Below are 15,412 nucleotides of genomic sequence, written 5' to 3' on the forward strand. Positions count from 1 at the left end.
TAACTGGTGTCGTTACTCATTTTCAGTGATTCATATATATATACTTTTCACTGCAATTTCGTCTTTTGTAGTTGTAGTTGCTGTTTTAACTGGTATACCGCTAGACCAAAAATCAGTAATAAATATGTAAGAGATCTATCTTCCTCTGTAAACCAATGACAGAATCGTCAAATAAACATAGATCCTTGGCATACAACAGTACAAGTAAATCCCTAAAAATAGTCTACAATATACCCCTAAGACCGTTCTGCAGTATGACAGCATGTTATATACATGGGAAAGAGAAAACGACTTAAAACACAGCCTTGTCGTACACTACACAGAGATTCAAAATACTCCCCATTTGATCAGTCGGAAAGCCGAACTGAGGACAGAATGTCAGAATACATATTTCTTAATACTGAGATTAAGCTGCCTTTCACACTTCATGAGAGTAATGGCCTGTTAACTGAATCGAATTCTTTCTTAAAATCAACAAACAGACAATAAACACTTTTTGAAAGCTACATCTGAACTAAACATTGCAAAGCAAATATCAGTCGTGTAATAACCTTTCCGAAATCCACCTTCTGCCTCTGGAATACTGCTTCACAACTAGGTCTAGTATACCTCGGTATGCTTCTGTCTCCTTTACAACTAGATCTAGTTTACCTCGGTGTCCTGTTATCTGCTTGACAACTGGTCTAGTTTACCTCGGTATGCTACTATCTGCTTGACAACTGGTCTAGTATACCTCGGTATGCTGTTATCTGCTTGACAACTAGGTCTAGTATATAGAGGTTATCACGCAAGTGTGTTTGGGGATGGTAAATATCCTGCATTAGGAATAAACATTGTATTTAGCGAGCCTTGGCGAGCTAAATACATAGTGTTTATTCCTAATGCAGGATATTTACCATCCCCAAACACACAAGCGTGATAACCTCTTTATCATATAATGTCATTCTTTAACTCTGTGCTTCAAAATCGCTTTCCCTCTCTCACAAACATTTACCGAAACATTGCGAGTTTTCCTGGAATGCGCGCATTAATATATATTACGTCATAGGGTAAGTGATGCGTCAGTCGGACAGTGACAGTAGCCAATATGGTTCAAACTGAAATCTCTTTCTTATACAGTGGCGAAGCAACATATACTCAAAACAACTATTGTTTTTAATTGCCTTTCGCGGCAAGCCATCGGTCTTTCCGCTAGAGTAACTGCCCTTTGTCAAAGGGAAGCTACTCTAACCCTAGTCTATGAGACGTCACGGCCACGGTCAGACGATGTTGACAGTCGGTCTGTCCTGTCATAGTTAAGAAGTGTAGTCAGATGTACACAAAGCGACAAAAGGAAACAAGGTAACAATTCAAACATATTTCGGCCAAAATCCAACTATTTTAATTTGAGGAGAAGGTTTCAAGCCGCAGAGGCCTACAAACACAGATGTGCCCTCGCAAAATTGTTCGCGAAATTTATATCTCCAAAGTTGCCAAAACTTATAAAATGCCTTAGCTACATCACAGTTAGACACTGATTTTCAGTATATTAGACTGTTCTTTTGATAATGATAGCAATTATCCCTGTAGTTTATCCAGATTCCCGATGGTTAATTCTGACTCGATCGCCGAATGACGAGGGCGACGCCATGTTTGTTTATAAACAGTGAAAATAAGTCCCTACTTGACCTTTGATATTTGCATCTCTATCCTCATATGACCCCAACGGATATCGTTTTTATCCGTTGGCTTTATCCTGCCGAGAAACCTACCCATTATATGATAAACCTCGATATGCTACTATCTGCTTGACAACTAGTCTAGTTTACCTCGGTGTGCTGTTATCTGCTTGACAACTGGTCTAGTTTACCTCGGTATGCTACTATCTGCTTGACAACAGGTCTAGTATACCTCGGTGTGCTGTTATCTGCTTGACAACTAGGTCTAGTATATCTCGGTATGCTACTATCTGCTTGACAACTAGGTCTAGTATACCACGGTGTGCTTCTGTCTGCTTGACAACTAGGTCTAGTATACCTCGGTATGCTTCTGTCTGCTTGACAACTAGGTCTAGTATACCTCGATATACTACTTTCTGCTTCACAACTAGGTCTAGTATTCCTCGGTATGCCACTATCTGCTTCACAACTAGGTTTAGTATACCTCGATATACTACTCTCTGCTTCACAACTAGGTCTAGTATACCTCGGTGTGCTGTTACCTGCTTGACAACTAGGTCTAGTATACGTCGATATGCTACTCTCTGCTTGACAACTGGTCTACTATACCTCGGTGTGCTGTTATCTGCTTGACAACTAGGTCTAGTATACCTCGATATGCTACTATCTGCTTGACAACTGGTCTAGATTACCTCGGTGTGCTGTTATCTGCTTGACAACTGGTCTAGTTTACCTCGGTGTGCTGTTATCTGCTTCACAACTAGGTCTAGTATACCTCGGTACACACTCTCTGCTTCAGAACTAGGTCTAGTATAGCTAGGTATGCTACTATCTGCTTTACAACTAGGTCTAGTATACCTCAGTATGCTACTATCTGCTTCACAACTAGGTCTAGTATACCTCGGTATACTACTCTCTGCTTCACAACTTGGTCTAGTATACCTCGGTATGCATCTGTCTGCTTCACAACTAGGTCTAGTATACCTCGATATGCTTCTGTCTGCTTCACAACTAGGTCTAGTATACCTAGGTATGCTACTATCTGCTTTACAACTAGGTCTAGTATACCTCGATATACTACTTTCTGCTTCACAACTAGGTCTAGTATACCTCGATATACTACTCTGTGCTTCACAACTAGGTCTAGTGTACCTCGGTATACTACTATCTGCTTTACAACTAGGTCTAGTATACCTCGGTACACACTCTCTGCTTCACGACTTTTACAAAATGGCGTGTTCACTGACAACAGAACGCGGGATTTCCATAGGAGGATTTTTGTTGATTGAGGGGTCGTATATATATATAAACGTGTCACGTAAGAAATCAGAAACATTCTGACAATCTGCGTACGGTATTTGTTTACATGTTTTCCAATGTAACAAGGAGAATTAGTCAGAAATGCAGATAACTACCGTCGTCGTTGTGAGTGATTTAGCGTCAGTCATGGCGTCACACATGACGGAAACTTTTCCGGCTTCTGTTGAATTTACTACATCATTGTAATGTATTTATGTGTAATTCCATAATTAGTGCAACGATACTCTTCCGATGAATATTCTCAAACGCGTGATCGAGCCAGTGTATACTCGGACCCCGTGGTACCCCGGCATTCATCGTATCGCGGCATTTGTGATTTCCGGTAGTTCACGCGTGACACGCCTCTTAGCGGCTGTCTATTAATGCAAATCAGTAACCAGGAAGTGATCACTTCGTAAACAATTTCAATTTCCTCGGAATGTTCCGTCTGCTGTAAGTAATGAGTTATTAATGTCTTGATTCTTACTTCTGGCATCTTTTTTAAAATATTGCTTTACCCCCATCTATCAATGGCCAACGGTATAACTCTATATATCGACCTGAACTAGATAATCTCCATATTCATGGCTACTAATAAGGTAACGGAAGTTACGTAGTCCGCACATTTTTCCCCCCGCTCTGTGACCAGAATCTATTGGGAGATCAAAAATATTTTTCTCTTACTTTTCGGTAAATATGCATTGAATACCTATTACTGATAACACATTTAGAATTTTACTTGTGCCGTCTTTGCACTTGTCTGGACAAATCACTGATGTCTGGCATGATCATACTAAGTGGTTGGTAGAAGTATGTCCTCTTTTTGTCCAATTTGGACCTCCATACACAAGTTTTCTCTGTACCGCGGTACACCCTGAGCGCGAGGCCCGGCCTTTACTCGCAGCTACTAATGTAAATAATGAACTTTTTTCAGTAAAATATGCATTGTTAGATAAAATAAATGTCATCTGATATAGAGAACACGAATAATCATAAAGGTTAGTGAGTGCATTTTGTTCCGTTTAGCGTACATGGCAAGTACCGCGATACCCCGAGGTCGCAGGCTATGCATCAATTAGACGAAAATACCTGCTTTGTTTACATTTCAGCAAGTACAGTTTTCCGAGCACAGTTTTCGTTTCTCTGCCTAATTTTTTTTTTTCGCATGACTTCATTTAGATAATTTGCATTGGTGACAAAGAGCATTTGTCATTTTGTTTCTAAAATGTATGAGGAATTTAGGGATGCATGTATAGATCTAGCAGCTGAGTTTGAAATATACCTGATCGAATAGGTACTGTCAAGTAATGAAGACACATGGCTGGCACTTGTAAGAATTCCTTATTCGGAGTGGCCTCCCTTTACATGTATCATGCTTGTGTGGATAATGGGGGCTAACATGGATATTTTAGGAGTGCTTCACAACATATATTACATAACATTACACACGTCTCATAACCGGCATTTTGTAAACACAATCCTGGTGGAACGTACACTTCGGCGTTCGTGTATGCATATTTTCCAAAACATTCTAATTGATTCTAGGCTGATCAGCGTCGTTTCAGAATTATCATTAGTGATTTGATACCCGTGATCACTAATATGCTATTTTCCTACTTCAATTATTCGAGTAAATATCCGATATTTAGATTTCTAAACACTCAGTAAATAACTCCATGAATTTGGGTTAGGCGAGATTTACAATGTACCTAATTTTCAGAAGTCACTTTCGGTAATTTTGCTTTGCCTAAAATGGCAGTTATACAACTGACAACAATCGATTCCAGCCAGCAACAGTGACTGCAAGAAGCAGCCCTGGCCTTCGACGAATATCTTCACAAACCGTACGTCGTCGCCTCAGATGGGATTGTCGCCAGAAGGGATTGTCGCCAGAAGATCCGGCAGACGTCCCATTTTGACAGGAAACCACCACCAAGCACGTCTACAGGGCTGCATACAGCGTCTACGCTAGACGGGCATGCAGCGTCTATGCAGTGGGAACAAGTTCTATTCACTGACGAGTCTCGTTTTCACCTCAGCCACAGCGATGGACGGATTCGAGTGTACCGACGTCGAGGTGAACGTTACGTCAATCATTGTGTCATGGAAGAAGATCGGTTCGGGGGCGGAAGCGTTATGGTATGGGGTGGGATTACAGCAAGACAGAGGACCCGTTTGATAGTGGTAGAGGGAAATCTCAATGGACAGCGCTACCGCGACGAGATCATCGGCCTTGTTGTTCTACCGTTTTTTGCGTCGTCATGGCCCCGGTATTACCTTTCAACATGACAATGCCCGGCCTCATATTGCTCGACTTGTTCAGGGTTCTCTTCATCAAAACAACGTGAATGTCATCCCCTGACCTGCTCGCTCCCCTTATCTCTCACCAATCGAGCACATGTGGGATGAGATGGATCAGCGCCTTCGACGTCAACCACGTGTTCAACAGACACTCCAGGAACTTCGAAACATGCCCCAGCAGATATGGACAGATACCCCACAGGACATTGTGCGACGCCTGGTCCATTCCATGAGACGATGATGTGTTGCTTGCATCGCAACCAGAGGTGGACACACACGCTATTGATTTGTAAATTGACATTTTGGCATGTTCATGTTTTTTTTATGAAATCACGCATTTTCTGAAGTCAGTATGGCAAATTAACTATTTGAACAGCTACGGGAGTTTTTTATCTGTTGCAAATCGAAATTGTTTCAGATTTGGTAAAAAAACTAACAAACTTAGATCTACTTATGGTTATTACATCTTACAATGACCTCACCTGTAATGTCTAGCGAGTACTAAGATCTGTTTTCAAAGAGACTGGGAATTTATTGAATAGTGTCATTCTTTACCCAACCCTTTCGCGAGTCAACAGCAACAGTCAACTGTCGTCACAATTGTTATATCAAAGTTTTACAATGGGTTCTGGGGACATATTTTTAGCGCAATGAAATCAAATTTTTGTCTGAAATGATCAGTCACATAATCACATATTCATAATATTGAGATCGAAGGTTGGCAAGGCATTATTATGACTATGTACATATTTAACTTTTTATACATTTTATTTAAAATGCATTAATTAAACATTAACTTCTCGGTACTTCTTAACCGGGACTGAACATTGATATGTACAATATGTACTTAACTTTAATGCATTAATACGGTAATGAAATTGGTGAGCGGTACTCCTTTGTTCTCGTTTTATTTGCCTGGTACCGGGAGTGCCAAACCCAGTGCCAATGAACCGTGTCTGAGTCCTTACTGTTCCCAAGAGGATTTTGCCTCCTAAATATCAAATTTAGAACTCCCGGGCGAACACCGATATAATTTTCTTCTTTATATTAAAACACATTCTATGATACATCTGTGACGTGAAAGTTGATTTTCACGAGGAACACTATAGAGGCTATGTTGAGAGTACAGAGGAGGTAAGGTTTCACTTTGACGAACGAGTCCTTTTGAAATACGATTTAAAGCAATACTTGGCTGGAATTTTTCTGTAGATCTTAACATAGTTCATGATACTTTTTTTTCTGTTTTAATTGATTTTGACTGCTCGGGCCAAGTCGGACCGAACACTGAAAATTCCCATCAGAATTCACTGAGATGTGAGAGGAAACAGAAATGGCTTTTATTTAACTTCTTTGCATAAATGAGCCTAATGCCGTAAGTTATGTCATTTCTTCTTCGTATAGAGTTAAATTAGATACAGCTATGTCGGACAGATGAAGAATTGCACCACTAGAGTTGGAAGTATTTTTCAAATCCTATTTCGTTTTAAGATTCCTCTATTGATCTAACTCGCTTTCCCTTTTCGCGAACACCTGATGTTATCTCTGGCTTTCAGTTGTTCATTCACATATTTTTCTGTTATGATGGTATGTGTTACAGCTATCTGTTATGACTATGTGTTACAGCTATCTGTTATGACTATGTGTTACAGCTATCTGTTATGACTATGTGTTACAGCTATCTGTTATGACTGTGTCACAGCTATCTGTTATGACTATGTGTTACAGCTATCTGTTATGACTGTATGTGTTACAGCTATCTATTATGACTGTATGTGTTACAGCTATATGTTATGACTATGTGTTACAGCTATCTGTTATGACTATGTGTTACAGCTATCTGTTATGACTGTATGTGTTACAGCTATCTGTTATGACTATGTGTTACAGCTATCTGTTATGACTGTATGTGTTACAGCTATCTGTTATGACAATGTGTTACAGCTATCTGTTATGACTATGTGTTACAGCTATCTGTTATGACTATGTGTCACAGCTATCTGTTATGCCTATGTGTTACAGCTACCTGTTATGACTATGTGTTACAGCTACGTTATGACTGTATGTGTTACAACTACGTTATGACTGTATGTGTTAGGGTTATCTGTTATGACTATGGTCGCTATATAAGTGCAATAATCTTGGACGCGACGTTAAACCCAATTTCACCTCACATCACCTGTTATGACTATGTGTTACAGCTATCTGTTATGACTGTATGTGTTACAGCTATCTGTTATGACTGTATGTGTTAGGGTTGTCTGTTATGACTGTATGTGTTACAGCTATCTGTTATGACTGTATGTGTTACAGCTATCTGTTATGACTGTATTTGGCACAGCTAGCTGCGATGACTGTATGTGTCACAGCTAGCGTGATGACTGTATGTGTCACAGCTATCTGTTATGACTTTATGTGTTATAGCTGTCTGTGATGACCGTATGTTACAGCTATCTGTGGTGACTATATGTGTTACAGCTATCTGTTATGACTGTGTTTGGCACAGCTAGCTGTGTGGACTGTATGTGTTACAACTACGTTATGACTGTATGTGTTACAGCTATCTGTTATGACTATGTGTTACAGCAATCTGTTATGACTATGTGTCACAGCTACCTGTAATGACTATGTGTTACAGCTATCTGTTATGACAATATGTTACAGCTATCTGTTATGACTGTATGTGTTACAGCTATCTGTTATGACTGTATGTGTTACAGCTATCTGTTATGACTGTATGTGTTACAGCTATCTGTTATGACTTTATGTGTTACAGCTATCTGTTACGACTGTATGTGTTACAGCTATCTGTTATGACTGTATGTGTTTCAGCTATCTGTTATGGTAGTGTGTTATGACTGTATGTTAAGTGAGACTCACACTGGTCGACACGTCGTAACGACCTGCCGATTTCCGTACATAGTACAACATGTTCGGTAACGAATATCGACTAATCGATTTGCTACCACTCACACCATTCGATCTGCCGATTGAGTGTCGATCTCATGATATCTTTCCAATGGTATCAAAATGTCTGAAGCAGACGTGGCAACAGTCATCTGTTGCGTGATATTATGTGAAGATGACAATGCCAAAGCGAAGAAAAAGAGAAGTTGTTGGACGAAAGACTGGATTCGTCGTCGCGACATGCAGGGAGCGTACAGCAATCTACTTAAAGAATTAGAAATTGAGGATGAATAGTCTTATTACAATTTCTTTCGCATGGGAAAGGAAAGTTTTGACGATCTCGTATTTAAAGTCCAGCCAAAGATCCAAAAGCAGTGCACCAATATGCGGGAATGCATTCCAGTAGGAGTGAGTGTTTGTAGTGTTAGTGTTTGTCGTATTAATGAGTGCAGTGTTAGTGTGTGTCGTGTTGGTGTTTGTAGTATTAGTGAGTGCAGTGTTAGTGTGTGTAGTGTTAGTGTTTGTATTGTTAGTGAGTGCAGTGTTAGTGTGTGTAGTGTTGATGTGTGTAGTGTATGTAGTGTTAGTGTGTGCACTGTTAGTTTATGGTTAGTGTTGGTAGGGTTAATGTGCAAAGTGTTAGTGTGTGCAGTGTTGGTGTGTGTTTTTGTTTTGACGAATATAAAGAGCACCCTCGTGACAAAGTACCTGCAATCCAGTGGGTAATATCAAGAGTTTGGCGAACACGGTTCTCAGTTTCGACATTTCTTCTCTCAACAATGTGGTTGACTTTTTCGCTTTTATTCGGCAACAGAAAATATTATCATTTTTATACAACATGGATAAGGAATCTTCTTATCATTCTTGTGGAGTTCAAAGATTTATGATGTCATTGATATGAAATATTCCGTAACAAATACTACCTATAGGAGAACTATGTACCTCGGGGATCGATAACCAAATGGGAGTGAACACTCGTTATACATATTTACAAATCAATAAAAATATATAGTGTATATTTCATGTGAAATATCATGTTTCTCTCATCGAGTGTCATTATTTTGCCTTGTCAGAGTGGAACTTACGTATAAAGAAAGTCAACAGTTTGTGTACGGGCCAGACACACGATAAATTTCCACAACTTCAGAAAACTAAAGTGTTTCACACTGAAGCATATAATATAACAGTACCTACCTCAACAAAAAGTGGATTCTAAGGGAAAATCCTCACGTATGGTAAGAAGTAAACAGTCGTCCTCCGAGGTGAAAACGTGGTTCGCTTGGTGTTCCCTCTTTATGGGAAACATATCAACAAGAAAATCGCATCAGCATAAATATTAAACACGTGGTCTAGAACGCGGCTTCAGGTATATGTCCGTGTGATGAGGAAGAGGATGTCAGCTTTTGCGGGTTCCCGGATTACAGTTAATCCGCCTTACACGAGGAAACACTGTGTAAAGTGATCGGTGTCTTGAAACCACTTGCCACTGGTGAAACTAACGTTCAGCATCCTCTGACGAGCTCATAAGCTATAGTTAGTGAGTGGTTTTACGCCGCTTTTAGCAATATTCCAGTAATATCACGGCGGGGGACACCAGAAATGGGTTCACACATTGTACCCATGTCGGGAATCGAACCCGGGTCTTCGGCGTGACGGGCGAACGCTTTAACCACTAGGCTACCCGACGGCCCCTCATAAACTATAAATTACTACCTCGGAACAGCTCAGTTGTGTTATGTTGTGTTGTTTTGGCAGCGTATAACGCTGTTCTATATTGTGGTCGACAAAATTACGCAACAGATCTAAGTTAACGTTAACCATAGGGGCTAGGGGTGTGGCCGCGGCCCTACACGCTCCGATGACAACAGCTAGGGGTGTGGCCGCGGCCCTACACGCTCCGATGACCACAGTCATCAAATCAACATTATTTTGGAACATATCAGGACTTTCAACCAAAATTGATGATCCACATTTAATCGAATTCATTAAACGTCACGACTTTATTTCACGTAGTGAAACATGGGGTAAGAAACCTCTTTGCGATCAATATTTTTCTAATTATCAGAAGGGCGGTCGGGTAGCCTAGTAGTTAAAGCGTTCGCCCGTCACGCCGAAGACCCGGGTTCGATTCCCGACATGGCTACAATGTGTGAAGCCCATTTCTGGTGTTGTGATATCCGCCATGATATTGCTGGAATATTGCTAAAAGCGGCGTAAAATCAAACTCACTCACTCTGCTTATCAGCAATACGTTTTACCAGCTAGTAAAGTTTCCTCATTTGGAAGACTGTCTGGGGGTAATGTGGTATTGATTAAAACTTCACTTATTCAATACGTGAAAAGCCATGTTATCGACCTGAACTGTATGTTCTTTATCGTAGATAAATCTTTGCTCAATCTGGAAAGGGATATTTTGACGGCCTAGTGGGTCGTCTTGGTATACTAACAAACCATCCAAGTGTGGTATAAGCCTACTGTTTGACTCTCTACTAAATGTACTAAATGACTATGTTGATTTACACCTGTTGATTGGAGGCTACCTCAACGCCAGAACAGGTACAGATGCAGACTTTATCTCCGATGACATTGCTGAACGATTAAGAATAGATTTCTCTGATCTCGATGACAACGTTCACATTACACGATATCCATGTGATAATATAGTGAATCAATTTGGAAGAACACTACTAAACTTTTGCAGTGCCATGAATCTAAATTTATTTAGTCAGATGTGGGGATGACGCGGGCAACGGTGAGTGAGCGAGTGGGTATGGTTTTACGCCGCTTTTAGCAATATTCCAGCAATATCACGGCGGGGGACACCGGAAATGGGCTTCGCACATTGTACCAATGTCGGGAATCGAACCCGGGTCTTCGGCCTGACGAGCGAACGCTTAAACCACTAGGCTACCCGAACGCCCCCGGGCAAAGGTGAATATACATTTATTTGTGCGAATGGTGCAAGTGTCATTGACTATATGATCTCAACAACTCGTCTGTTTGCATTGTGTTCTCGCTTCAACGTTGAAACTACACAGAATCGGAACACGCGTCAATCACTGTACATTGCAGTCACGTGACCTTATCACTTTATGTATTACAGCTATCTGTTATGACTGTATGTGTTACAGCTATCTGTTATGACTATGTGTTACAGCTATCTGATTAAAACTGATGACCTTAAAAAATAGACTGATGGCTTAACAAGCAGTGCTGTTTCTGAAAGTTTAATTTCTTCTTTTATGTCTTGCTTTGTAAGTATTTATCATAAACATTTGTTATCGAATGAACGAAACAATCTTCTCAAACTTTATGCACTTTGTGTACCTTTTGTGGTTGTCACGTCACACTAAATCAGTTTTAGAGTCACATCCCATCAATAAAGCAACACTACTTTGATATGTCATAGCCATAAAACTCAGTATGCAATGCGTAAGCAACGAAGATTAGCGATTTACAAATGTGGTCCCACTTTACTTGCATCCCTTCTCACGCCACTAGTGTCGCTTCGGTAATGATCTTAAGCTTAAAGGGATGGGCGTTAATGACATCCTTGCTGGAGACACCCACACATTTCACTGATTTGATGAACATTCTGGAGTCTTGCTTCTTTCATCTCCACAACATAGGGAGCATACAACATCAACTGACAACAGAAGCTGTCCATCTCATGGCTAGACCCTCGGTGATGTCAGTGATTGATTTCCGCAGCAGTCCAAAGGGCAACATCGCAAAAAAAAAACAGCGTATGCAGAACACGGAATTACGAATTGTCACAAAAAATTGCTAAATGGGCTTATTTGAACAATAAAGGCGAAAAAATACCATTTGTATACCATACAATCTCTGATAAAAGAAATTGTAATATTCATGGGAATTCCGACTTCATGCTTAAATGTCCAAACCCCAATTTTCAAATAGAATCTATCTCTGACGAGGATCAAGATCGTAAGTTTTCCCTTAAAATGAGATCGTGGTGTACAAAGTTGAAAAATCAATTGTTTTGACAGAATTGAACTTGTCGTTCAGTTCTAGTTTAGACCCCTCCTTCCTACATCTTCATCCAGCAGACCAGTTGAATCATATAATGAATAATGATTCAATATGTAATAAGTTAGCCGTTTTACTAACAAAAATGTATAAGCGTCGTTGTCACACACTTTTTAATATCATGTCACTACACAATTAATCCCGTTTCAATGCATTGATGTATATTTTATATTTTATATTTTAACTATTGATGTAATACGTATATTCGTGTCTTGTAGGCCAATGCTGGTCGGAGGATGTACTTTTAATTCATGTCATATTTGCAATGTTACCGATTTTATGCATCCGGTGACACGTTAATAAAATATTTTTCCTCTTCTTCTTCTTCTTCTTCTTCTCTTTTGGTCGGCTATGCTATCTGGGGCCGGGTAGCAGTATCTGCCTTAGGCCAGCAGTGGCAGCTTGTTTTGGCAGCGTGATAACGTTTCTTATAATTAAATATGCTACCAAGGTCGGGCAGCGGTAGCAGCTAATCGCCATTGGCAACGGTAGCTTTTTCAAGTACTTAACTAGCAACTTAGTAACCTACTAGCACCTGCACACCCTCGGCCATTTAATCCACGCATCCAGTTTAGTAGTCCATGCCACACCTTTGACTTATCACGCGATAATTGCCTCTGACCACCGCATATGTCCACATCTAAAGGTCAGTCGGTTCAACACACGTATTCTCGTTATACCACTGGTATACATCGGGGTATGTGTTCCTATTATTGTCAATGTCTAAGAGTTTCCTGCACATGTCACACATGGGTTCTGATATATACTGTAAATGTGTGTATATGAAGGTTGGAGTAAGTTTGTAGGTAAGCGTTTCAACCACTGCCATATACTCATCCTTCCTTTTTAAAAAGCTGATGTATTCATTTTTATTTTCGTGTAGCCGTTTCAAGTATGCTGCCAGATCTTTCACATTTTTATAGTCATCCGTATTTATAAACGTTCCTTTCGGGAGACTTTTTAAAAACTGGCGCCCCCCTCGTGCTATAAGAATCACATCTTTGTTATACATGTGGAAAAACTTTTCGGTAATGTAGTCGTCACACAGAGTTTTCAAATGAGAGATAAAATGAATAATTGTTGGACGCCAAATCTTCGCAGGTTTCTGTTCCCTCTTTACTTCTGTTCCCGCATTTCTTTCCACAGTCTCCAAATATATCTACCTGAATACCTTGCCCTACCAGTCGCTTGACAAACACTTTGCGCTTGCTTTCACATGAACAGTGGCTCACGACCCAACTGGCCATTTTAGTTTTACTCTCAGCTATTTTACGGTAATCCTTTTTGGTCAGTTTCGGATTTTTAAGGATAATTCCGTATGGCATCCATACATCGGAATCTCGTCTGTAGGTGCATGTCCAGTTAAAGGAAGACTTCCATTTGTCCATTCTGTACACTCTTGACTTGACGTGAACTGGAGATTCTTGGGCGAAAAATACCCATGTCTGGTCTGGGTATCTGATCGGTTTATTGTCAGGTCGGATTTTAAAATGAACATCAAATATAACTGCATCTGCTCTAGATATCAGTTTCACGTCCGATGTTTCCCGACAGTTTAAATCTGGACAGTTCTTCAAGGGACGTAACTCTCCTTTGTGGGTGGGTGGGACATAATTTGGTCGCAAATACCACAGTATCAGTTTAGTTGTATTCTTCTCAACACGTATGGTATTACGAGGGAAACCCTGACCTTGAGTTTGATGTTGCGTTCAACGAATCCGAAGTGAAGGCAGATCCGGATACTGCGTCAGCAGACTCAAGATGGATAATCATTTTAGCCGTGTTGGAGATGTTGACCTTCCCTTCCATCGGGGCCATCTTTGTCATGCCAGGAGACATTGACTTTCTTCCTAACATTAAGGAAACCAACAAACCAGCGACTGACACAACGAGAAATATAAAAGCAGTCTTTTTTCCGAGTGTGCTGGAGCTTTTCATCTGGAAATGGAAAAATAGTTACATTTATTGCAAGGATAAGAATAAGAATACGATTAACTTAAGTCTACGTTTATATTCTGTTCGAAGTTTGTCTTTGATATGGACATTCTGGAGTTTTCTCTAACCTGCATTCCTAAATACGTACAGGCCTGACCTTTCACAAGATGGACAATAACTCCTCCAAGTAAAGTGACCGATCCCTAGTATCCGGTATCGGTGGTTGTACAAGATGTTTGCTTTTGAGGCTGATCATGCACACAGGGTGGATTATAGTTAACATATTTGAAATGGGGTTAAATATCGCGTACACTATGGCTCTTTTATAGCTACGTGCATGCACGTGTGTGTGTGGCTGCTTGTACTATTAGTCCGGACTGATGCCGATTTATAGAGCTAGCCCACTGAGATACCATGTCATACTGACTCCGAGCCGACCACTCCTTGTTTTGGCCCCTTAATGCCGAGCGCCAGACAGTACCTGTAAGTAGTATCTTTTAACGTGTTTTGATATGACGCGGCCGGGGATCGAACCTCGTTCGCTCTCCGGGCGGACGCTTTACCACTAGACCACGGAAGCGGCCCGTGTGTATTTGACAGAACTGCAGTATTGTATTTTAGATGTTTGTTTGTTTGCTGTTTAACGCCGCACTCAGCAATATTCCAGCCATATGACGGCGGTCTGTAAATAATCGAGTCTGGACCAGACAATCCAGTGATTGACATCATGATAATCGATCCACGTAATTCGGATACGATGACATACACCAACCAAGTAAACGAGCCTTACCATCCGATCGCCTTTTACGGGAAGCATGGAATCTTCACGGGTCTATTTTACATGTAAAATGTCTATTATATCTGTGTATTATATTTATCTGTTGCAACTGTCTATAAAACTTTAACCTTATTATCTTTCTCACCCTTGTTCGTTTGTTGATGTTTATTTATCTGATGAATCAATGAATGAATGAACGATGCTGTAACCATGTATCTGTTACAAACATTTGTTGTGCCTGCTCATGCGTAACTGGTGTCGTTACTCATTTTCAGTGATTCATATATATATACTTTTCACTGCAATTTCGTCTTTTGTAGTTGTAGTTGCTGTTTTAACTGGTATACCGCTAGACCAAAAATCAGTAATAAATATGTAAGAGATCTATCTTCCTCTGTAAACCAATGACAGAATCGTCAAATAAACAAATATAAAAAAATAGTCTACAATATACCCCTAAGACCGTTCTGCAGTATGACAGCATGTT

The 15,412-nt window shown here is 40.3% G+C and overlaps 1 pseudogene; it reads right to left on the reverse strand.

Moving 5' to 3' along the window:
- Positions 1-12,852: 12,852 nt before the first annotated feature.
- Positions 12,853-14,150, reverse strand: LOC139450645 (alpha-(1,3)-fucosyltransferase fut-6-like; annotated as a pseudogene).
- Positions 14,151-15,412: the final 1,262 nt, after the last annotated feature.

The sequence above is a fragment of the Haliotis cracherodii genome, unplaced genomic scaffold, assembly GCF_022045235.1.
Source record: "Haliotis cracherodii isolate W230 unplaced genomic scaffold, xgHalCrac1.p SCAF_8, whole genome shotgun sequence".
In the NCBI taxonomy this organism is placed as follows: domain Eukaryota; kingdom Metazoa; phylum Mollusca; class Gastropoda; order Lepetellida; family Haliotidae; genus Haliotis; species Haliotis cracherodii.